Source organism: Lipotes vexillifer, unplaced genomic scaffold, assembly GCF_000442215.2.
Source record: "Lipotes vexillifer unplaced genomic scaffold, Lipotes_vexillifer_v1.1 scaffold155, whole genome shotgun sequence".
Classification (NCBI taxonomy): domain Eukaryota; kingdom Metazoa; phylum Chordata; class Mammalia; order Artiodactyla; family Lipotidae; genus Lipotes; species Lipotes vexillifer.
This window is the reverse complement of record NW_006779813.1, coordinates 2,399,684-2,424,577: the sequence shown is the minus strand read 5'-3', so window position 1 is coordinate 2,424,577 and position 24,894 is coordinate 2,399,684. Positions and strand designations below refer to the sequence as shown.

General features: G+C 39.0%; 1 protein-coding gene across 1 annotated transcript in view; it reads left to right on the top strand.

Moving 5' to 3' along the window:
• EYA4 (EYA transcriptional coactivator and phosphatase 4) overlaps nucleotides 1-24,894 on the top strand; it is a 262,482-nt gene that overhangs the window by 157,600 nt on the left and 79,988 nt on the right. The window lies entirely within an intron of this gene.

Genomic DNA, 24,894 nt, shown 5'->3' with positions numbered 1-24,894 from the left:
TGAATCTAAGCAGGAAACAAAAAAACAAAAAAAGTTGTTTTTTACAGTAATCTAGTATAATGGTAGAGAATGTAGATTCTGGAGCCAGACTGACTTAAATTGAAACCTGGATTTACCACTTGTTAGTTGTGAGGCCTTGGATAAGTTCCTTAGCCTCTTAGTGCCTCAGTTTCCCCATCCAGACAGTGCCTACCTCAGATGCTTCTGTGAGGGGTAAATGAGATTACCCCTCAAAGCTTTTAGGACAGTGCCTGGCGTATACCGGATACTCCGTGAGTGTTGGTTATGATGTGACGTCTGTCCATGGTATTCATCCGAGTAGAGTGTGCTCTCGATTTTATGTGATTTAAGATTAAATTTGGCTTTAACTGTGAAGTGGTTTAAGGCTATTTTTTAATTTTTGGTGGAACTCATGGAGATGTGTGGTCATATTTAGTGGAGTCCCTTCAGTCCCTTTTTGAGTAGTGAAAAAAGAGTTCACCTTCCACTAACTAGACTTTGATCTTGCAAAACCCCTATTTCAATCTGGATTTCATTATAAGTGAAACGTAGTTGGTGAGTTAGTGGTCCTAAGGTCCTGGGTCCTTAGCTGCTGTTGAACACAGAAAAGGCTTGGGTTCTGTCAGAGATGACATTTGAGGCTGGATTGGCAAGATAACTTGGAAACATCTACTCTCCCAACCAAAATTAAAGCATTAACATTTATATTCATTTCTTTCAGGGTTGTTTGAGTGGACTTAAAAAAAAGAAGTAGAGGGCTATTAAGCTTTTGAAACACTTCAAATACAGCTACAACCAAAGCATGTCTATTAAAAGTTTAACCTTTCAAATTTACTAATATTTGTAAAGCCAGGTCATGACCTTAGCATCCTATGTGCTACCAACATCTGTTGATTAAACCTCTTTCATTGATTTAATGAGATAATAGTGGTATATACTAGAACTTGCCTAAGTGAATGGAAAAGTTAGCCTCCTAGAAAGCTTCCTATGGAATGTGATATGAGTAAAATGCTCATGTAAAAATCTATTTTTAAAAAATAGGAATGTTATTGGTGTTTCTTAAATATAATTTACATGCTGCTTTTCCTCCAAATTTGATCTAAACTTTACAGTGAACAGCAGTGTCTGAAGACGTAGGAGAAAGAGAAAACACATTTTGAGAAAGTATTAAGTTGGTGTAAATCCAGCTTAATTAATGGCATTCGGTAATTAATATTCAGGTCATCAATTTTCAAAAAATTATCACCTAGTATAAAAATGAGCACCTTCTTCCAAAAGTAAAGATTACAGTTTGACTGTGAAGGACACCCTTCAAAAAAATGTTCTCTGGGGCTTCTCCGGTGCCGCAGTGGTTGAGAGTTCACCTGCCGATGCAGGGGACACGGGTTCGTGCCCCGGTCCAGGAGGATGCCACATGCCGCGGAGCGGCTGGGCCCGTGAGCCGTGGCCGCTGAGCCTGCACATCCGGAGCCTGTGCTCCGCAACCGGAGAGGCCACAACAGTGAGAGGCCCGCGCACCGAAAAAAAAAAAAAAAAATTCTCCGTAGTTTTTCACTGAACTGAGATCTTAATTTCTTCTATCAATCATGAGTCTTCCCTTTCCCCTTGAAGTCTCCCTACTCTCCTGTGGCCGGGGCAGTCTCTCCTGTTGACCTGGCTTTCCACCCCTCCAGAGGCTCCCTGCAGTCCACTTCAAACAGAGCTCTGGTTCCCCATTGGGCCAGTTAAATGATTACCCCCAGGTGTTAATTCAACCTTGGCATTTCTGGGTTTTACCTCCTTCAGCCAAGAATCCTGGGGGAAGGGGAAGGGAGTTAGTTATAAGATCAAAGTAGTGGTGCTCTAGTGGGAGCATTTGAGGCGGGGTTGAGCCCTGGTCCTGTCTTCTGCTCCTCTGTACCCTACCCACACCAACTCTGGACCTTCTGCCCTCCTGAGCCTAATCAGAAGGCAGTGGGGTGTGTGGCTAAACCAGAAATCGTGCAGTTGGAAGTGTTTTATTTTTACTTTTGAATACAAGCAACGAAAGGTTTAATGCTTCATGATGTTTGTTTGATTGTAGAGTACAACCGCATAAATAGAAGGTAACAGATGCGGTCTTGATATGGGTTTGATTCAGTATTTTTTGAGCATATAGACTGTTTTCCAAAGTACTGTGGAGGAAAGTTAAAATGAATAAAATACATCCTGCCCTCAAGCAGCTCAGAGTCAAATAGTTAATACAGTTCTTATGGAACAGAACCCGGTTGTTACTTGTGTTGTTATAAAAATGTGAAACTCCATGAGAAAAGCAAATAAAAATGCAATACCAGCATGATTATTTTTAAATCTGTAATCAGAATATTGTAAACTCTTCTTAGAAAATCTAGGAAATACAAAATTTATTAAAAGAAAACCAAAATCACTTCACCCAGAGATAACCACACTTTGGTACATATTTTTTATGTGTACTGGGAATTGTAATGCTGTATATTCACTTTTTCTATCTTGCATTTTTAAAAACTCTACATTATAATCATTTCACCATGTAATTGAAAATTATTTGCATAATTATCACATCACAGGATATAAGAGTTTATGTAATCATTTTCCCATTTGGGGACATTTTGTGTTCCTTTCAAAGTTTCCCCTCTTATAAATAATTCATTGAATATATTTATGCGTAAGTCTCCTCATATTTCTAATTTTCTTAGAATGAACTTCTAGAAATGGAATTCTAGGTCAAGGGCCATGCATATTTTAAAGCTCTTGAAACATCTTGCCAGATAGCTTTCCACAAGCTTGTGCCATTTGAAAGTCTAACCAGGAGGCATAAGAGTTTTTGTCTCATTCCTGCCAGCAATGAGAATTACTGTGTTGTTTTTTTTTAACTATAACTTTTACTATTTTGATAAATTAAAAAAAGGCATGTATTTTTTCTCAGTTGGGTAGTTTTAAAATTTAGTTTTTGAAGTGTAATATATATACAGAAATGTGCACATTTATAAAGGTGCAGTTTTGTGAATGTTCGTAGAACTGGACATACCATGTATTCAGCACCAAAGAAGACAAGGAGCATGGCCAGCTCCCAGCAGCCTACCTCATGATTCCTTCCCAGCCACAATCCTCCCTTCTTACCTTTAACATCATAGTTTGATGTTACCTGTTTTTTACTTTGTATTAGTGGAATGATATATGTGCTATATATACTTTTTTGTGTCTGACTTCTTTTGCTTAACTTTGTACTTTAAAAAATTCATCTGTATTGCTATGTGTGGTTCTGTGTTTGCTTTAGTCTCCATTGATTCCTGTTAAGTGACCCTAATGTGTGAGACCTCATTAAGGCACCCAGTCTCTTGACCTAGTCTGTCAGCTCTGAATGATCGTCACTTCTTGTCTGTCTGAGATCTCGTGGCTCACCTTTTCAATGACTCACCTGCCTGGAGTCTTAGTTTCCTATACCTTTTTCTCTTTATCATACCCTTTAGCAAAATCAAAACTGTCCACCCTCTCTGCTCATAAACTCATGGCTTCCGAGTGTTTTAAGACTTACCCTATGTATTAGTTAGACTAACAAAGAAATCTGGGAGCACCCAAATTAAACAAGATAGATGTTCTTTCTCACATAACATTCCAGAGGTTGGTAGGTGATCAAGAACTGGTGGTTGGTTTCCTCTTCACTTGACTTCCCTCGGTGGGACCAAAGTGGTGGTTCTAGTTCTTACATCTCACAGCAGCTGAAAGGGGTAAGGATAGGGAAAATCAACCCAAATGGAAATGACACATCTCTTACACTCAGTCCTATTGGATAGAATGCAACCATGTGTGCATAAGAGAGGTTGTGAAATGCAGAAGTATGGTTGGGTGGCCATGACCATAACTAAATCCTGTTTATTACAAAGGTAGAAGGGAATCACAAAATATTGGGGAATAACTACAAGTATGCCAGAAAACTACCAATTCATCCTTCTTTCTCCAACTAGGATTTTAATCCTTCCTGGCAATTATTCTGTCTCACAAACAACTCCTTTTCTCATTTCTGGTAGTATTTATTCAAAACTTTCTCCACTCTCCTTAACCTTATTCCACTTCATCTTCCCATGTTTGAAGATATTGCCTCCTACTTCACAGATAAACTAAAAACTGAAGGCCAGGAATTTCCTTTGCTTCCTCTCTTATCTCTTCTCTGTATCTTATCTCATCTTTCTTTGTCTCTTATGCTGTCAAAGGCCAATTCTTCCCATATATGTTCTGGGTCCCCTACAATTTCAGAGTTTACTAATAACTTCTAGTATTAATCCAATGAATTTTTTTAACTATCCTGAGACCATACCCTCCTAGCTTTCCTGCCATCTCTTCATTCTTTTTTTTCTGATGTCTGTTTTGTGTTCCTCTTTCGTGGCCCATCCCTTAAGCAGTGGTGCTTCCCAAGATTCTACCACTTTTATCTTCTCATTTACCACTGTTTATTGGGTGACTTTTTCCTTAAGCAGGGCTGATAAATATTTAGGCTGATGAATGTCATATCTGTTTCCAGCACAGATCTCTTCTCCAAGCTCCCTGTTAACTGCTGGGTGTCTCTACTTGCATGTCCCTTGGGCACTTTAATCTCAACATGTCCAAAATTGAACTCATGTGTCTTCAAATTTTCTCCTTTTTCTTTGCTTCCTATCTCAATGAATAGTGCCTTCCCTATCACAGAAATCTGCATATCCACCCTTGATTCTTTTCTCATGCTTTCCCCCCATAGTTGATCAATGATAAAATCTATCCCCCTAGAGTTTCTAGAATCTGTTGTCTTTTACTGATCTCTACTATTGCTGCTCTAGTTCATACCCATAATCTATCACCTAAATAGCAGTCTCCTAATAATTTATCTGCATCTGGCTTTCTCTTTCAATCTACTTTCCACATTAAGCAGAATGATTTATACAAAATACAAGTTTAATTATTCCCTCCTTAAACGATAGGTGGCTCCCCATCGCCTGCAGTATTAGTCCACTTTTCTTAGCCAGACGTGGAAGGCTCTTCATGCTCTAGTGCCTACTGACCTCTCCACTACTTTCTCTCTTTCTTTGCCCCTTTTATTTTCCTTGCCTTCATGCTCCTTCCCATATCTGGGCTTTTAAGTGGGCTCCCCACTCTTGCTGGATTGCACTACCCTCCCTTGTTTAGCTCAGCTCCTGTTTAGGTTTTAGAACATAGCGTATGGTTTCCTCTGCTAGGAGCCTTTCTCAGATCTGCTCCCTCCAAGGTCTGGTGAAGAATCCCTCTTGTATATTACCAAATGATTGTGTGTTTGCTCTTATTGTAGAGAACTTAAAAAACTGTATTGTAATTTTCTGTTTTATGTGTCTGCATCCCCACTAGCCTTTGAACTTCTTTTTTTTTTTACCAGCCCCTTTATTTTTTAAAAAATATTTATGTATGTATGTATGTTGTGGCACGCGGGATCTTCATTGCAGCATGCAGGATCCTTAGTTGTGGCATGCAGACTTAGTTACAGCATGTGAGATCTAGTTCCCTGACCAGGGATCAAACCCAGGCCCCCTGCATTGGGAACTCAGAGTCTCAGCCACTGGACCACCAGGGAGGTCCCCCAGCCCCTTTATTCTTAAAAAATTTTTATTGAAATATAGTTGATTTACAATGCGTTAGTTTTAGGTGTACAGCAAAACAATTCAGTTATACATATATATATATAAATATATATATATTTTTTTACATTCTCTTCCATTATAGGTTATTACAAGATATTGAGTATAGTTCCATGTGCTATACAGTACATCCTTGTTGGTTATCTACTTTATATATAGAAGTGTGTGTATTTTAATCCCAAACTCCTAATTTATCCCTCCCCTCCCTTTCCCCTTTGGTAACCATAAGTTGTGTTCTATGTCCATGAGTCTATTTCTGTCTTGTGAATAAATTCATTTGTATCATTTTTTTAGATTCTACACATAAGCAACATCACATGATATTTGTCTTTCTCTGTCTGGCTTACTTCACTTAGAATGATAATCTCTAGGTCCATCCATGTTGCTGCAAATGGCATTATTTCATTCTTTTTTATGGCTCAGTAATATTCCATTGTGTATATATACCGCACCTTTATCCATTCATCTATTGATGGACACTTAGGTTACTTCCATGTTTTGGCTATTGTAAATAGTGCTGCTGTGAACATTGGGGTGCATGTATCTTTTTGAATTATGGTTTTCTCTGGAGATATACCAGGAGTGGGATTGCAGGATCATATGGTAGCTCTATTTTTAGTTTTTTAAGGAACCTCCATACTGTTCTCCGTAGTGGGCCTTTGAGCTTCTTGAGGGCAGAAACTCTGTCTTATTCCTCTCTGAACCTATAGATGATATTCAAAATAGTTAACACCAGATATAGCATCTGCACAGGTCCGATAAGAAGGAGGCCAGGCCCCCTGCTGTGCCAGGTGCTAGCTCATCAACTCACTGGGCTCCACCTGGGTTTCTTCTTTCTTCACCATGACCCGAAACTTTTCTCCAGAGACTAGGCTGGAGGTCTCATCTGATTTGTCCCCCATCTCTCAGGGATCACTGTTCTATGTTGCCTGATGTTCAGTGTCTTGAAAACCATTGTTCTATGTGTTGTGTTTGCTTGTTTTTCAGGTGGGAGGGTAAGTCTGCTTCATGTTACTCCATCTTGGCTGAAACGCAATCACGTATTTTTACGTATTTGAGGAAGATTGTGAGGGGAATGTGAATGAGGGATCTGTACATTAGGAGATGGGGCTTCAGACAGTATTTCAACATCATATAAGAAAGAAAGCAATATGTATATCTTATAGTATGTTGATATCATAGATAAACAAAATTATACATGCATGAGAATTTACACACCTATGTTTTTGCATTCAGAGCAATCAGACTTTTGCATTGAGAATAAAGGCACCAAATCTGAGTACTCCAGCTTGCTTAGCAAAAAGCAGTAGACCCACTTTCCTTGAGGTGAAATTGCATATTCCCTTTATGTCCCTCTACTCCTTAAATACTGGGGCTCACACATGAATGGGAGGGTAGGGCAGAACACCATCTCCCTCATAGCATCCATTCTAGTTTCACAGAAATGAGTAGAGATGGTGGGGCCAGCTGACCTCTGTAGTTATTCCGCTGTGGGTGCAATGGCGGCTGTGGGAGCATGTTGAACACCTGCTGCCTACATGGATCAGGGTAAAGCAATATGCTGATAAAGGACATCCTGTCCTGCTCATTATTTAATTTGGAGCAGTTGTCTTTTTTAAAATTGAAGTACAGTTGACATACAGTGTCATATTAGTTTCAGGTGTGCAGCATGGGGATTCAACATTTATATACATTGTGAAATGGTCACCACAACAAGTCCAGCTATCATTTGTCACCATACAAAATTAATAATATATTTTTGACTACAGTTGACCCTTGAGCAACATGGGTTTGAACTGCTCTGGTCCATCTATATGTGGATTTTTTTTCAGTAGTAATTACTATAGTACTACATGATGGGAGGTTGGTTAAATCTGCAAATATGGAACTGTAGGTATGGAGGAACTGCATGTATGGAGGGCTGACTATAAGTAACACTCAGACTTTCCACTGTGTAAAGGGTCAGTGCCCCTAACACCTGAGTTATTCATGGGTCAGCTGTATACTTCCCATTCTGTACATTACATTCCCATGACTTATTTATTTTATAACTGAAAGTTTGAACCTCTTGATCCCCTTCACCCATTACACCAGCCCTCCAACCCCTTTTCCCTCTGGTAAACACCAATCTGGTCTCTGTATCTATGAGTCTAGTTATGTTTTATTTTGTGTGTTCATTTGTTTTGCTTTTTATACTCCACATGAAAGTGAAATTTTATGGTATTTGTCTTTTCTGTCTGACTTATTTCACTTAGATTAATACCCTCAAGATCCACCTGTGGTCTTGCAAATGGCAAGATTTCATTCTTTTTTATGGCTGAGTAGTATTCCATTGTGTATGTATGTATGTATGTATGTATATATATATTTGTATATACACACATACACACACACACACACACACACACACAATACCATATCTTCTTTATCCGTTCATTCATCAGTGGATACTTAGGTTGCTTCCATGTCTTGGCTATTGTATCTAATGCTGCAGTGAACACAGGGGTGCATATATCTTTTTGAATTAGTGGTTTCATTTTCTTTGGATAAATACCCAGAAGTGGAATTGCTGAGTCATATGGTAGTTCTATTTTTAGTTTTTTGAGGACCCTCCATACTTGTTTTCCATGGTGGCTACACCAGCTTAGTCCTACCAACAGTGCAGGCGAGCTCCCTTTTCTCCTCATCGTCTCCAACACTTGTTATTTCTTGTCTTTTTATTAATAGCCATTCTGACAGGTGTACAGTGGAACAGTTGTCTTGACTATAGGTTTTTACAATGATGCTTTTGATGTGTCACTTGAATATTAAATTTAAAATTAAGAATATTAGAGTTGGAAGGGACCCATAAATCATTTAGCTCAAATCTACTCAGTTTATAGAGGGGGAAACTGAAATCCAGAGAGGTTAAGGGATTGCTCAATATTTGGGGAATTTGAGGAAGAACCAAGACTAGATATTAACCTCTTGGCTCATACTTCAGTTCTCTTTCCACTACACTTTGTAAGCTACATGGTACCTAAACAGGGGAAGGAAAGCCATCTTTTAGGAAGGTGGATCTATTGATAGGTCGGGAATTATGGTTGAAGCAATAAGTTCTGGACAGTATTGTGATTCACACCTGAAACAGAGAGAGGGTCAGGATTAGGGTGAAGTAAATGGGAATAAGAAATAAAAGGTGAATGTGGGGCCTGTTTTCAAGATAAACTCATGGGACTTGTGATGACTTGGTTACTGCACAGTATTTGCACATGGTAGACAGTCAGAATATATATGTTGTAGAATGTTGAGTGAATAATGATCCATCTTTGTATAAACGTGTGTGTATACACAGCCCTCATACATATCATGAATACACTCTAAACTGGATATTTCATTCATATTAGTAAAAAAACAAAACAACAATCGAAAGTAATTTTCCTTTCGTCTTTACAATAACATTAATAGATATTTTTCCCAATATATAGATAGAAATAAGTCTCTGAGAGGTTAAATGTTTGCCTAAAATCACAAAGTTCTGTGAGGAGCTGAGTTGAGACTTGAAGACACATTTCTTGAGTGAAAACCTGAATCTTTCTACAGGAACCTTTTTAATTACCCAAAATATATAGGGGATATTCTGTTTTTTTCTGCCATGGCTGGTTTTTAAACCAGGTATGTCATTTTATTCCTTTATTGTATGCACTGCATAGTATTCCTGCTTTGGAAGTATACCCCACACCCTTTTCTCTGATTTTCCAGATTTGTTTTGCCTTTACTGTTTTTCCCTGTGTTTGACAGCTCACCCCATGATGTGCTGCATTGTGGCATTAGTTTTACCTGTGGTCTTCAGTTTTCCCACTTTAGGTTTTCATCCTTCACCAGTTGGGGGAAAGCAATATACATTGTGAACCTATGTACTACCTAGTAAAAATGTGTAACGTCTATGTCGTGGTTGACTGTATGCTAGGAGTGTTTTTCATAAGAGCCTGCCTCTCAGGGGTGGTGCCTGAGTAACAGCCCACATTTTTCACAAAGTGGATGTGACAGCTGTGGCTGAGCTTTGGGCTTTGTTATGTATATGCTAGACTGTTAGACGTCTTGTAAATCTCTTCTCCCCACACTGCCCAGCGCAGCACCTTGCATATACTAATTGCTCAAGAATCTTTGTTGAATGCATGATTAATGAAAGTTATTGCTGTCATTATACTCTGGACTTTTTTCCTGACTATGACATTTAACATTGAAATGTATACATATATACATATACACACATGCATTATATGCCTTTATATATATACACACAGACACACAAATATAAACTATCTGTATTTATTCTCAGTATATTTCAAATACACATAATTGTTAAGACAGTACACAGATAAATTGTATGAAGTCTGATACATGAACTTAAGGTTTTATTCAACCTGAGTACTTTATATTTTCGACAGATTAGCTGGGGAAATGGTAGTACAGTAGCTCAGCATAACCCAATGTATAGATTAACCAAACAGATATAATCAGGGATCAAAAGAAAAATTATGGTTGTATAAAGTTTACAATTTGGGCATTTCCAGGTTAGAAAACTGTATATTTCTTTTTTTGATATATACTTGAAAATAGAGAAAATAGCTAAGCCATGAGCAATAATTTCTAAATCGGTGAAGACTGACTGCCATGGCATTCTATTCTGTTCCTGTGGTTGAGAAGCATAAATAGAGTGATATAATTCCCTGCTTTCTTTCTCTTGTTTCTTTTTTAAAATTTATTTTATTGAGGTACAGTTGATTTACAGTGTTGTATTAATTTCTACTGTACAGCAAAGTGATTCAGTTAAACATAAATATTCTTTTTCATATTCTTTCCCATATGGTTTATCAGAGAATATTGAATATAGTTCCCTGTGCTATACATATACAGTAGGACCTTGTTGTTTACCCTTTCCATACATAATAGTTTGCACCTAATAATCCCAAACTCTCAATCCATCCCTCCCCACCCACCTCTCCCCCTTGGCAACCACAAGTCTGTTCTCTGTGTCTGTGAGTTTGTCTCTCTTGTTTTTGGGCCACTGTTAGATTATGTCTAATCATATCCACTCACAGGACATGGGATGGTCTTTTCCTCTCATTATAGAGGGTGGAATTATGCAATAGTATTTCAATATTCATTCCAGAAATTCCTCAAGTTCTTTAATTTCTGATGTGATTTCAATAAGTGCAGAATTTGCCTAGCCTTACAAACAAAGGAGACAGGACAGAGTTTGGGAAAAAATGGCCAGGAGCATGATCTCCACTTATACAAATCCATGAAACAGTGTGTCAGTCACCTTTACACTGTGTGACAGGGCAATGCTTGCCCAGATGTTGTTAGTCCTAGATCAAAATGGAAATATTTCGTTTGCATGCAGATATAATATCCCTTGCAGTTCATTTGTGATTCATCAGAGTTCCTTCGTTGAGATATATCCCTGTCCTTCACAAGATGACAGTGGTCTTATGTGTTGGGACCCCTCAGGGCACATCTTACCTGTGTGTCATCACTGCCCCTTTGTGATACCCTGCCTGGTATTGGCTTTTCATTTATGATTGTTATGGCTTGTCTTTCTAACTAAACTCTAAAGTCTTGTAGAAAATGAATTATTACTTACAAACCTCAGTAGATTTCAGATAAATATTTGTGAGTGAATGAGATAATTTCATCCTATACGAAAATAATTCTGAAATGGAAAACAGCATGCAAAAACCCCATAAATACTATCCTTCTATGTGCACATTCTCAAACAAACCAAAACATCATACTACCCAAACAAAAAAGGTTTCTGTGCATTTAAAAAGGAGTACAATACAGTCCCAGAATGTATCAGCCATGACAGTCTGAGTAGGTGTGATCTCATTAGGCAGAACAAACAGTCCATCTTCATCTTGTGTATGGAGTGCCTAGCTCAGTACCCAGCACACAGCGGGCATCAAAGAAAGACCTTTGTGAATGAATGAATGAATGAAATGCCTCACATCTGAAAAATCAGAAGAGATGTTTCATGTTAATACTACTGCTCACGGGTCCTGTTTAGTGTGTTTTTGGGGAAATAGTGCCAGTGTAAACATGGGAAGCATTCTGAGGTGACCTGCTATAGTGGAGAAGCTACAGGAATGTATTTAGGCAAGGGACCGCACAGGAAAGGTCTAATGAGATCTGTAGTTTTAGTCTATGGAACATCATCAAAAATCACCCACAGCTTAGCATGTAGGAATTTCTCATAATTTGAGAGGCATTCTTTTAGGGGAAAATCATATCTTCATGCTTGCTTTCGTATTTATTATGAAGTCCATGAACATTTATTCAGCATCCCTTGGGGGCAGAGCTGATAGCCTATTGATAAACATCCAGTGTTTACCTAACACTATAAGACTATGGAAAGAAGGGGAACTTTGTAAATATAAGGTCTCTCCTGATTAGTTTTGCAATAATTACAAATAACCTCTTGCATTTGCATATGACTTAGAGTTTTAAAAGCATCTTCCCAAACATATTCTATCGTCTTTATACCATCTACCTTGTTGGGCAGGACAAGTGCTGTTTTCCTGGTTCTCTCCATGAGAAAACAGAGGTGCAGTAGAATCTAAGTAATGCCACTCCCTGGCAAAAGAATGGAGACTAGAGTCCAGGCCTTGTAAACATGCCATTCTTCCATCCAGACCAGTTGGACTTCTAAAATAGAACTCTGAAAGCGGCTTCATGAGTTTACCTTTTGCTAAATAATGTTCGAAGGAGAGGTGACCTTGATGACATTGAGGGCTCTAACACTTGTGTGAGCACGGGCCAAATCTCTTCTGCCAGATCCAGGTCCAATCTGCGGTGTGCCCGTCAGTGGCTGGAAGCGGAAGGGCCCACCCTGAGTCATGACTGCATTTTGAGCTGCAGCCAGACTGCTAGAGTTCATGTTGGTGACTGAGCCGGAGGAATCCAACAAGCAGCTCTGTAAACTCTGACACTCAGTTTAATGCAAACTGAGCAGGCTCCACAGTCGTTCAAGAAGTCGCGGCATCCTTGGTACAGAAGAGGACACTATTTCACAGCCTTTTATCTGGTTCACTTTTCTTCTCCCTACTGTTAGTGCACGCTGCCCTCTAAGTCAAGTTTCTCTGCAGATAGGAGATGGAGACACCTAAAAAACAAACCCTTCCCTCCTTCTTTCTCCCTTTTGGCTCATTCTTAGACGTACCTCCTCTCCAGGGAAGACGAGGCTAGATGTGGCCGTGAAAGAGGCAGGTCAGAGTGAGCTATCTGCTTCCCCCATCCCACCTTAGGCTGCCTGTTTCTGCCAGGCTAGATACTCTGACCAGTAGTCTGAGCTTTCTTCAATTAGAACCCTGAATTAATATAAAAACAGCACCAGGTGTCACAGCTGTGCCCACTCCCCTCCCCCGCATGCTGATTATAATTGCACCTGGAGTCGGGTTCCATATAAATGTCATTCAAATTAGCTTAGCTCTTCTCTCCAAGAATTCTTGTAAGAACCCAGGAAGAAGAGCTACTCAAACAGCCCATGAATCCAGACATGCCAAGGAGTCTAAATAAATCAAGGCACATCTCATTTGGGACAAGGCTTAATATACTGAGCTTGTGGCAAGCCACAATGTTTGGAATGTATTCCACATGCCTGAAATTTGGTTACAATAGGTTTCGTTTAACATGGTTCTCAAGAGTGGCCTAGACAGTCTTCATTTTAATGTTTTTGGATTTAGGAGATATTTCCGTGGGTGTTCCCGAAGCTCTACCTCACTTTGAGGTGATACTAATTGAATTGCAAAATCCAGAGTTTTCTGAAATTGGGCATCACATAATGGGAAAGGATTGAAACCATGTTTATTATTTTGCTTAAGGCTAAATTTGCACAAGAGCAGCTCAGCTTTAGAAGATGTTTTCCTAGAAGAATATTCCATCATCAAAAGCTGAACTGTTTACAGGATCAGCTTAACCGGGACATTTTCCTCATGTTCATAAATTCATAGCTGGGGTGTGAATTTGGAATTGAAACCTAGTCAGCCTTCATCACCTCTGTTACATCTTTTTTTTTTTTTTTGCGGTACGCAGACCTCTCACTGTTGCGGCCTCTCCTGTTGTGGAGCACAGGCTCCAGACACACAGGCTCAGCGGCCATGGCTCACGGGCCCAGCCGCTCCGCGGCATGTGGGATCTTCCTGGACCGGGGCACGAACCTGTGTCCCCTGCATCAGCAGGTGGACTCTCAACCACTGCGCCACCAGGGAAGCCCACCTCTGTTACATCTTAATAGTTCACTATTTTCTATTATAAAGGGGTTTTGAAGGTAGCATATGTCTACAAGACTGTGTTTTTGTTTTTACACTATAATAGAAAATATGAAATAGTTTTGGTACCAATCTTTTTGGTTTAAAAGGGAATAAAACTATTGTTTAATTTTTATTCACTTATAAATATTTGTACCCACACTCTATATGAGATCTTAACATCAATTTATGTTCACTTTAGATCAAAAAATACACACTACAGACACTGCTGAAGATCCTTGTGTACTGAGCTACCTATCCCCTCTCTCCTTGAGAAAATACTATCCTGAATTTGGAAATTATCATTACCATGAGTGTGTTATATGTTACTACATATTTATGAATTCAAAAGCAGTATATAATACTGCATTTGCCAACTTTTAAACGCCATGTGACTATAAAACTATATGCATTGTTTTGTGACTTTTTTCCTCTAACGTTACATTCTTTATTTATATTAATATATGTAGCTGTAGCTCATTTATTGTAAACATTGTATAGTAATCTATTGTATTTACATAACCCTAATAATCTATTAGGGTAATAATCTATTACAATAATCTATTGTATTTACATAACCCTAATAATCTATGCATTCTTTTCTAGATGGACCTTTAAATAGGCAGAACTCTCACTGTTGCGGCCTCTCCTGTTGTGGAGCACAGGCTCCAGACACACAGGCTCAGCGGCCATGGCTCACGGGCCCAGCCGCTCCGCGGCATGTGGGATCTTCCTGGACCGGGGCACGAACCTGTGTCCCCTGCATCAGCAGGTGGACTCTCAACCACTGCGCCACCAGGGAAGCCCACCTCTGTTACATCTTAATAGTTCACTATTTTCTATTATAAAGGGGTTTTGAAGGTAGCATATGTCTACAAGACTGTGTTTTTGTTTTTACACTATAATAGAAAATATGAAATAGTTTTGGTACCAATCTTTTTGGTTTAAAAGGGAATAAAACTATTGTTTAATTTTTATTCACTTATAAATATTTGTACCCACACTCTATATGAGATCTTAACATCAATTTATGTTCACTTTAGATCAAAAAATACACACTACAGACACTGCTGAAGATCCTTGTGTACTGAGCTACCTATCCCCTCTCTCCTTGAGAAAATACTATCCTGAATTTGGAAATTATCATTACCATGAGTGTGTTATATGTTACTACATATTTATGAATTCAAAAGCAGTATATAATACTGCATTTGCCAACTTTTAAACGCCATGTGACTATAAAACTATATGCATTGTTTTGTGACTTTTTTCCTCTAACGTTACATTCTTTATTTATATTAATATATGTAGCTGTAGCTCATTTATTGTAAACATTGTATAGTAATCTATTGTATTTACATAACCCTAATAATCTATTAGGGTAATAATCTATTACAATAATCTATTGTATTTACATAACCCTAATAATCTATGCATTCTTTTCTAGATGGACCTTTAAATAGTTTCTAAGTGTTTACTCTTACAAACAAACAATGTTATGGGATACTTTTTTGGGGAGTTGAAACAGAAAAGAGGAATTTGAGTGCATGCTGTTTGCTGTATCAGAGCAAATGACAGCCAGCACCTCAGCATTTATCTTGTAATACAAGTATTAATAACAGCACTTTAAAGTGTCAGAGTGTGTGCATCAAGAAAAGCATTTTATGACACTAAATATCTAAAATATATCACTAAAAATTAATAGCTACGAATTATAAAATTAGAAACTATCTCTGTTGTTGCTGTTGGCTTTGCTGATTCCTGGGTGTTGTTACCTCAGCCAGATGCCCTTGGAATAGCCTCTTCTGACATGCTATAAGGGCTTCAGTACCTGCCTGCTGTGTCCACCTTGCCCACTGATGGACTGTCTCCATCCCGGCAGAGAGATGTGTCTTCTTCAGGTGGCACTTCTGATCCCTGCTCAGCCGTTTTTGGGGGGTAAATGTGGGCTTGGAATGGGGAGGTTGAGATGGGGAAGAGAAAAGGAGCTGTTATGAGGCAAGGGGTCTCCAGGAATGGTAAAGTGACTGGAGGGTTTGTGAGGCTGTCAGAGAGGAGAAGGGGGAAGGACAGGGGCAGGAGGGGATTCCAGAGAAATCTAGGAGGCATGAACTAAGCTGTGGAATATTTACACAAAATACACCAAAAAAGTATTCCAGTATTTTAAAAATGGCACCAGGGGCTTCCCTGGTGGCGCAGTGGTTGAGAGTCCGCCTGCCGATGCAGGGGACACGGGTTCGTGCCCCGGTCCGGGAAGATCCCACATGCCGCGGAGCGGCTGGGCCCGTGAGCCGTGGCCGCTGAGCCTGCGCGTCCGGAGCCTGTGCTCCGCAACGGGAGAGGCCACAACAGTGAGAGGCCTGCGTACCGCAAAAAAGAAAAAAATGGCACCAGTAGCTAGAACAATGGAAAACTGAAAAATAGTTCTGCAACCATTAATGGTATAAACACATTTTCAACTTTATTAGGTATTGCAGTATTTCTTTCCAAATATGCTGTACCAATTTACATTTCCACCAGAAGCATGAGACTTACCCATTTTACCACACTCTAGCCAACATTTGACCTTATCTGATTTTGTAGTATTTGCCAGTCTGATGGGTTTGATATGGTATTTCATTGTTGTTTAAAGTTGCTGTTCCCTGATTATTAGGAGAGTAATTGTGTGCCTGGCCAGTGTGCTTTTTTATAATTTTTACAATTTTTGAAATGAATTTTGTTACAAAGATGATATGGTTTTATAGCATCACGTTTAAAATGTAAGAAAGCAAAAGAAGAAAATTAAAGTCAACTTCTTTGTGACAGTGACTATCCACTTGTGAGGTATACAGAAAACTTTCCTCAGAGGTACTTATTTATTTATTTATTTTTAACTTATTTTTATTGAAATATAGTTGATTTACAAGTTATGCTAGTTTCAGGTGTACGGCGAAGTGATTCAGTAGATATATATTGAACATGTATATATGTATTTAGTAAAGAAGGTCTTTAAAAAGATACAAAACAGAAAGATTCACTGATACAGGTACTGAATATTTTAATATTTCTGTATGGATACAGACATATTGTTAAAAAGTTGAAAGGAGAAGTGAGAAAAAAATAAGTGCATAATCCACACATAAAGATACTTATGATTTTTATTATTTAAAAACAGCTTTATTGAGGTATACTTAACATGCATATTTAAAGTGTTCAGTTTGATGATTTGACATATGTGTACACCAGTGAAGCCCTCACCACAATTATCTGTCAACTTATCCATCACCCCCAAAATTTGCTCCTGCCTCTCAATAATTTTTCCTATGTCCCTTCCACTTCCCCCACCTTCATTTTCCTGCAAGCACATATCTCCTTTCTATTTATTTTCAGTTACCTCCATGCTGTGAGCATCTATCAGTGGGTCATTCCTTTGTGTTGCTGTATTGTATTGGTTGGTGTTTGGCCATTCACTTCTTGACAGACATCTGTGTTGTTTCCAGTTATTGAATTGCTGACCTTTTTAGAGAAAAAATATATATCCATAAACTTTCTCATAAGCAAAACATTAAACATGAAATAATACCTGTTATTAATCAGAGCCTGGGACAGTATCTGGCATGTATAGGTGTTCAGTAATTATGTGGTGCAAGAACTAGATACCAGCTACCAGCTCTCCACTTGCTCTTCCCTGCCAGCAGACTACAGCTCACATCCTCATCACGGAGGTGAAGGAGTTCTGTGTGCTCTTCATCACCTGCTCCCTAATCTCTAGGATGCAGAAATATTTTACTGCTCGCAGTTATCTCAACACACTAGGCCATTTCCTGTCTCCGGGCCTTTGAATAAACCTGTTTTCCCATCTTCTGAACTCCCTCACCAACACCAACCCGTGTCCCCCTGATACCAGGGGAATCACTCAGAACTCAGTCTTGAAGCCTTCTTTTATTTCTGCACACAGATGCACGTGCAGTTACAAAACCCCAGCAAAGTTAATCACTTCTCATCTCTGCCGCCAATGTCCATAGCGCTGCCCTTGTTCTGTGCTGTTGTTCCAGCTGCCTTACTAGACTGTGACCACAGTCACAGAGAGTGGGGACCATGCCTTTTTTTTCTTTTGAGTCTACTAACAGGTAGAATGGTAGTTACTTAGCAGGTGTTCAGTAAATATGTTGGGTGCTCAGTAAATATGTTGGATACTCGAGAAATACTAATAACTCAAATTGTGATGCTCAGTACATATGAATAAATGAATGTTTGACTTAGATGTCTGATCATCAAGTTGTAATTTGCCAACCAAAATATGCTTAATGCCTTTCACTTGTTTTCAATCCTGTCATCGCCAACTTAGTCAAAATCCATTTAACTTCCTGCCTGAATTGTTGCATTGGCGTCCAAACCTGCCTGTGTCAATAACTTCTCCCTCTTTTCTAAACCATGTTAATGCAGATTAGCCAGACTAAGCTCCTACAATGACTGCTTTAATTACAGTACCCCGCCCTGGTCAGATTCCACTGCTTGGCTTTTAAAAGCTCTAGCTATGCTAGTAATCAAACTTTTTTCTCTTCTCCAACACACATTCTCCATTTTAGCTGGCCTGTTCTTCCCACTTCCCCATGCCAAGGTGTGTTCATTCCAGCTGTGTTCCAGGGCTCAAGTTTATCCTCTCACCAGAATACCCTCTCTTCTCGCCTCCATGTATCTGAATTCTGCTAATAACTTATGTCTTGTTAAAGTTACACCTGTGTGGCTGAGCCACATCTCCCATGGACACCTTTGGTGTTTCTGATCTATAGCACTCATAATCTAACTGCATTGTAGCCAGTCTTATAAATAGGTGAACTAACCCACTGCAACATTTCAAAGTGAATGATGGTTATAATATAAGGGGATGTATATTCTTCTCCTACTCCACTCTAGAAAGTAAGCTCCACAAAAGCACAGAATTTGTTTTTTTCACAAAGGAAAACTGAGGGCACCTGGGCACCCAAATAGTTGTCAAATAATAAATAAAGGTACAAAATTGTCTACTATATGGTGGGGGTAATAAACAATAGTCCTTTCTTCAGAAGAACAACTTGGAAGGAAGTATGAACAAATTTGAATAATCGCTGAATTTTAAAGAATGTGATACAGCTTCCGAAAAGTAGCGATTTCTGTACCTGACAGTGTCACTTAGTCAATCATGTGTTTTCTGGAATTCTTGTACATTACTATAAGATGAAAGATCAAGATCATTCTAGGTCTAGATAGATAGAGCATAAAAAATGATATGAGAATATTCTAGCTCAGAGTAAATTGATGCAGTTTCTTGGATTCAGAGTAGAATGACGATACTTATATTTTTCCTAAATTATGCGATTGTTAAAAGAAGAAAATCATAACGCACTCTTTCAAAGCTCTTAACCCAGAATCTTAAGTGTAGTACATATTTGTTAAATATTTGAACTTAAGCCACTAGAGAACTTTTTTCCCCCCGAGGGGTAGTGGGGAGGGAAGGGAATTTAAGAAGGGAGGTCACATGGTTATAGTTGTATTTGAGAAAAATAATTCTGCTGATTGTCTGGAGGATGATTTGGAGAGAAGATAGAAACACCAGTAAACTATTTGTTCCTTCATCAAGGTATGGTCAGAGCCCCTCCTACTTGATATACACTTAAGAATGAGTGAACTGCTAAGATTTTGTGTGATATGTAGAGCCTGTGGCAAAGATTAGGTGAAGAATTATGAAGACCTAATTTAAGTACTAAATAGATTCCTAATTTGGAATCTATTTAGGCAGAAGCACTGAGAATATTTGATGAACCTGCTAAAGACTGAAGGCTTGAGGATATCGCCTAGGATTCTGATTTGAGTGACCAATTTAATAGTACAGTTAGAGATAAGAGCATGAATAGGTGTGAAAGCGATGATGATGATGATGATGATGATGATGATGATGAGTTTAGCTGTGCGCAGAGAATGTTAAGAGTCTGTGAGAGATCCTGGTGGAGATGCCAAGTATAGCATTATAGATAAGATCCAGTACTTAGAAGAGATTTGAGGGCTGAGGAGGGAGGGATTTTGAATTGATTAACAAACAATAGTTGTTAAAGACATGAATATGTGTGGAAATTCCCCAGAAGGGTGTTTCCCTGAGTGACATGAGATGAGGGCTGAGGCTGCAAGATTACGGGCATCAAAAGGTTAAGAGGACAGGAATGACCCACGAAGAAGTCTGAAAATTGATGGCCAGATGTGACGTCAAGAAACCAGGAAAGAGTAGTTGTATCAGTTAAGATGGTTTCAAGTGCAGGTAATAGAGAAGCTGACTCATGGAGCTTTAAACAATAAGGTAATTTATTGGTTCACATAACTGGAATTCCGGAGGTAGAATGGCCTCTGAGTGGTTGATCCAGGAGCTCAGTAACTTCATGGAGAAATCACTTTCCTTTGTCTCCTTTTGCTCTGCCCTCCACAGTTTTGGATGTGCCCTAAAGCTATTTCTCCACTGGGGATAAAATGACTGGGGGTAGAAATCAACACTCCATGCTCCCTCGTTCACATCCAGCTTAAGATTCAGTTTGGATCTGGAAGCGCTCTGAGAAGTATGAAGAGGAACTTACCCACAAGTCTCCAGCAAAGTATTCCTTGGGTCTCGTTGGCATGAATATGGTTACCTTAGGATTCCTGAAACAGTCATTAACTGGGAAGATGAATTAGGCTGCCATCTCCTGGAAATGAGGGTAGACTTAGCTTTCTCTAAGACACTGAGCTTTTTTGGTGGGAAATAAATACCTAAACAAAAATTAAGATTCTTTTAGGTAAAGGGGAATGAATTAAAAATGGCAAACACATAGCCAGGCAACAGGACCACTACAAAATTATTAGATAAGCCTAAGAGGAAGAAATTTTGAGGAGAAGCCATTAACAATATGAAATGCCAAAGAGGGGCCAAACTAAGAGTTAAAGAAAAAGCCCATTATATTAGGAATTGGGAGGAAGTGAATCTAGGTAGACTCTGGAAACTGATTGAAGTGGAAAGAAGATTGCGGTGAGGTGAGAAGGAAACTATGAAGCATTGACTCTAATTTGAAAATTCTGGGTTTTGAAAGGAAAAACAATGTTTATATAGCAACTAGAGGGGGGAAATAGAAAGAGAGTGCTCTTTTGCAATCACCTATTCCTGTGTCAAAGTCTAGTCCATGGCTGCTGATTAGGTTCTGTTGAAGCTCTTCCAGTGACCAGTTGTATGAACTTAGCCAACTTGTCAAGCCCTCTTCAGTTCCCAGTCACTTTAAAGGCAGAAAAACAAAGCTGTGGGGTTTTTTTTTTGTTTGCTTTGTTTTTGTTTTTAATCTCACAGAGTTGTTAAATTTCATAAATATTTTAAAGAAGAAAATAATATTATTTTTAATTTTAGGTGTCTGTGTATATGTGTGTTTAGGAGAGATTTTAAATGTTATACTCTACTGAGGCTTCAAAAAATATTTGGGGACTGAAAATAGAACAGTTTTACTTTCAACCTCATTGCTTGGTGCTATGGTCTAAATATTTGTATCTCCTCAAAATTCATATGTTGAAATCCTAACCCCTCAAAATGATAGTATCAGGAAATAATCTTTGAGAGGTGCTTAAATCATGAGGGTGGAGCCCTCATGGATGGGATTAGTGCCCTTTATAAAAGAGGCTCCAGAGAGTTCCTTTGCCACTTCCGCCATGTGAGGACACAGTGGGAAAGCAGAAAACATGAATCAGGAACAGGGCCCTCACTGGGGAACTCAACCCTGCTGCACCTTGATCTTGGGCTTCCTAGCATCCAGACTGTGAGCAATAAATTTCTGTAGTTTATAAGCTACCCAGCCTGTGGTATTTTGTTATAGCAGCCTGAACATACTAAGATACTTGATCTTAAGCTAAAATTTGGATTTTGCAAAGAATATAAGAAAATGTTTAATTTCAGGTAAAACTATGTTTTTACTAAAAATATAGAAAACGTAGTACCTGATTACATGCTAGGCACTCATTAAATAATTATTAATTTATTCTATTCTTCACATTTGAAGATGAAAAAATACTAGAGAGTCTGTCAATCACATTGTAAAATTCTTTATATTTGAACTGTATTTTTTTTATCAGAGAGTTGATTTTAAGAAACAATAAAACTATGCCACAGAAAACTAGTGATATTGAGGTGTGTGATCAAGCCTAGGTAACTAGGGCTAACTAGGTCAGTCAGTTGAAATTACTGGAAAATCTATTCACACATTCAACAACTATTAATTGAACACTTATATGCCAGGCACAGTCCTAGGCACTATAGATACAGCCATGAATAAAAGCTCCCCTCCTGTCATGAGCATACATTCTAGAGGGAGAGACAATTAACTAATAAATTATTATATACTATGTCAGGGGAGATGATTGCCTTGAAGAAGAATAAAGCAGTATAAATGGTACAATTATAAATTGGATAGTGGGTAGTTATTGGGTGAGGTTGTTGCTGTTTTATAAGGAGGGCAGAGAAAGGCTCTCTGAATAGGGGGGGTCTGAGCAGAGGAACAGGACAAGGAGGATGGCTGAGGGAATGGTGCTCCAGGGAAGGAAACATCAAGTGCCAAGAGGCTGTTCTAGAAGTCTGTTGGGTGTGTTTGAAGATGGGCAGGTCAGGGTTGGGGAGAGGTGTGCCGTGGGCTGGAGGAGCTCCATGAGTGAGGGAATCACTTGGGAGCCAAGGTCAGGGAAATGGTGCATCGGTGTATCACATAAGGAAGTGACCTGAGAGGCCAGGTGAGCAACTGGAGAATTTCTCTAGGAGCGATGGGAAAGCGTTAGAAGGTTTTGAGCAGAAGATGAACTTGGTTTGAGTTGGTTATTGCAAAGCTCCACTTTAACTACCATGGGGAGAAAAGGCTGTCCTAGAGCAAGCATGAAATTGAGAGATAAAAACAAATGCAGCTTTCTTTTTTCCTTTTAAATACAGAAAAAAAATGAAGCCATCCACCTAGGAAGTTTGTCCAAGTAATAGCACAGATAGATCTACTCTAAGAGATAGATAGCATTGGTTTGTAATTAGTAGCGCAGTAACTGTTCATAGAGAAATAATCCAGCAGACACTAGTCAACCTCACTTATGTATTTGGTAAACCTTGCTTTGTAGCAGTTAGAATAAGAAGCACACCCTACCCCTTTAGCTCCAACAAACTACAACAGATTATTGAGTTTAGGGTCCTAAAGAGTAATGCCATTATGCCATTTTATTGTAAAGAAAAAATTACCTTGTAGGTATTTTTGTAAAGCTTTTAGGAACTGTTCAGTGCTTTAAATTCAGAACAGTGTGTGTTCCCCTTAAATGTTCATGGTTGGAACACATCTAACTCTGCAATATTTAAACACCTTTTTGGCAGTGAGACTCATGGGACAGTGATCTCAAAGCTTCTTTCATCCTACATTTTATAGGCTACACATCAACTGATTTCAGAATTTAGGAGCAGCCATCTGTATTTTCTAGGCAGAATTTACAGAATGATTTTGCTTTGGAAAACGAGAAAAGTAAAGATTGCATGTGAGCCTAACAAAATACCATTCAATTTGCCTGATAATTTTTGCCAAGATTTTTGTCTTGAGGGCCGACCATAGAGCATTATTCCACACCCCCAGCTTTTGCAAACCACCCATCTTTTCCTAAGGGACCTTAACAGATGAAGCATTGAATTCTCTGCAGTCAGTGTTACCTCCCACCTGGGAAAAAGACAGCCCTGTAATTGAATCCCAGCATATGCATTGTCATCCCTCCTGCCTGTCCCTCTGGTGCTACAGCAAATTAAAAGATCTCTAAGCTCAGCCTGCCTTCCAGCTGCCAGCCCCTGGTAGACATGAGGGAGCCAGAAGGGACCAGGTGGAGCAGTTTTGAGTTGCATTAAACACACAGCACAAGGAGGTTGGCCGTAACTTCCCAATGAATATTTATACCAGCCCCATTTCTCATCTTGCTCTTTGGCATGGATCAGAGTGCTGAGCTCCTGCTGATTTCAAGGGCCCTGCATTGTGTTTGGACCTGCTCTGTGAAGTATTACGTCAGATGAGCAATGGGCCCCAAGTTCCTATCACTAAGATGGCTGTTGGACTTTTTTTTTTTTTAGTGGAGACTATCATGTTATGGGGTCATAAGGGTGGGGCAGTGGGGGAGTTCCCTGATGTCTCCTGGCATTGCTGGCTGTTCTGTGAATTACACACAGGAAGCAACCATTGCTTCCTGTGGAGTGGAACTTTAATTGCCTGTATTAAGAGCTGCACAACACTCTGGTTAGTATATTGGTATATTACTGCATTTTCTTCATTGTTTTCTTAGAGGTTTTCTTTTTTTGTTTGGTAAGGTCAGGCACTTATCACAGGGCTCCCTCCTCACATTTCACATTCTGATCCCCTGTGGCAGGTGCTAACTTCCTTGCGTTCAAAGTGAATGGGTTGAGTAACCTCATAAAGATACAGAATGTCTTGGCATAGAAAGGGAGAGAGTACAGAATGCCTGTCTGTGGAAGACTCACAGTGTTATTTCGAGAGCCGTGTAAACCTGAGAAGATATTAGGAAAACCATCTACACACACACCCATTAACTTTTTCTAAGTAGTAGATCATAGGCTTAGATTCCTGTTCCTCCTTTCCTATCCATATTGTTATCTAATAAAGCACATGCCATATGTGTATTTTAGGATCAGATTTCTAAAAAGAAATCAGTTTTTCATTGTTTCATTGTGTGACACAATAAACTTTAGACCAGTGATAGAAAATGAACTTATTTACAAAACAGAAACAAACATAGAAAACAAACTTAAGTTTACCAAAGGGGAGAGGTGGTGGGGGGATAAATTAGGAATTTGGGAGTAGCATATATACACTACTATATATAAAATAAACAGGATCCACTACTGTAGAGCACAGGAAACTACACTCAATATTTTGTAATAACCTGAAAAAGAATATATATATATATATATATATATATATATATAT